The sequence below is a fragment of the Amphibalanus amphitrite genome, unplaced genomic scaffold, assembly GCF_019059575.1.
Source record: "Amphibalanus amphitrite isolate SeventyFive unplaced genomic scaffold, NRLGWU_Aamphi_draft 000042F_arrow, whole genome shotgun sequence".
NCBI lineage: Eukaryota > Metazoa > Arthropoda > Thecostraca > Balanomorpha > Balanidae > Amphibalanus > Amphibalanus amphitrite.
In genome coordinates, this window is record NW_024881538.1 from 1,106,562 (window position 1) to 1,108,032 (window position 1,471).

Sequence of the window (1,471 nt, forward strand, 5' to 3'; positions counted from 1 at the left end):
CTGGCCTGTGTTTGGTAATTACCAGGAGTGGAATGACGGTGAGCGAGAGACATGACACGCCTCAGCATTCTGCCGTTACTGGTAGCACAGAGCTGTATTCTTATGTAATACTGAACTATATTTAGCTGGAAACCACTGTCACTAGCATTGACACGACTTCAGCAGTTCGGTAGGCTCATATAATGGAAAATTATGTATAAAATACGGGAAAATCCTGGCGTTTGTTGTTTGTTGGAGCTTGAGGGCGCGACGACTACCATGTTCGGTATGGGCGGAAAAGGACCATCGAAGTCGTCACTCCCTGAAGCTTTAATAAGCAAATGTCTGGATTTTCGCGTCTTTGTACGCATAATTTTCCATTGCATGGCCCCCTGGAGTTGTTAATACGGACTACAATGTGGCGTTTTTAGCAAGCGTAAGGCAGAAAAGCTACTCTTAATTGATGACGTCGATTCAAGCTAATTGGACAACAACTGAAGGCATTATCGCCGAAAAAGGGTCTCGCAGGGCCTGAAATTCATGGTAGGTTCTGTAAGTCTGATTTCCCTGTAATGAATGGCAACATGACACTCGAGGGTCGCAAAGTGGACTTTAGAGACTCGTGCAGGGGTTCACTTTACAAAGTACACCATTCGATGCGCATAGACGTGCTGTGTTCAATGATGCTTTTATTTTTGCTGTATCTTTACTTGATCAACAGCTAGCTGCAGAAAACGTTTGACGTGTTTTGGCGATTAAAACCAAACGCACAAACCCCCCTTGACCATCCCCCCCCCCTGAACGTTGACCCAGAATCACCGAAATTTTATGTACAAGAGCGAAATTTGCTATGGGTCCACCTATCATGCATATTTGGTGTTTCTAAAATCCACAGGCAACAATCGCCAGGAAGCTGCCCTGGTGGAACTTGGAACAGTTTATTCGGTCCACGTCGTGCGCAAACACGCGATAAACTTGCGGGACCAGGCGGCGCCACCGGCGCGCCGATGGCCGGTGCGCTTATAGCCGAATGAGATGGCGTTAGCGGCGCCGCCGAGGCAGGCCGCGCCGAGTCGACGGCCCCGGTGGTGTGCGGACTGCGGACAGCACCAGCCACCGTCGCCCACCGACTACCGGCCGGGTCCCGAGCGGAGCCCCGACATCCTGCCGGCCGTCCATGGTCGGCGGTCATCACGATCCGGAGGCAGCCGATGGCCGGGGCTGTCGGCTGGTCTACGGGTCACCGTGGTCTGCAGATGAAACACCTCGATTTTTTTGTTTTGTTTTGTTTTGTTTTGTTTTGTTTTGTTTTGTTTTGTTTTGTTTTGTTTTGTTTTGTTTTGTTTTGTTTGGTTAGGCCCTTTCGGTCTAACGAGACCATTTTAGAGCCGGAAGGATGATAGGAATTAGGGAGTGACATTGGTCTGGGCAGGCACCCTAGTGAGTCACCGGGACTGAGCCCGTCCAGAGGACTGGTTACCCAGCCCCAAGG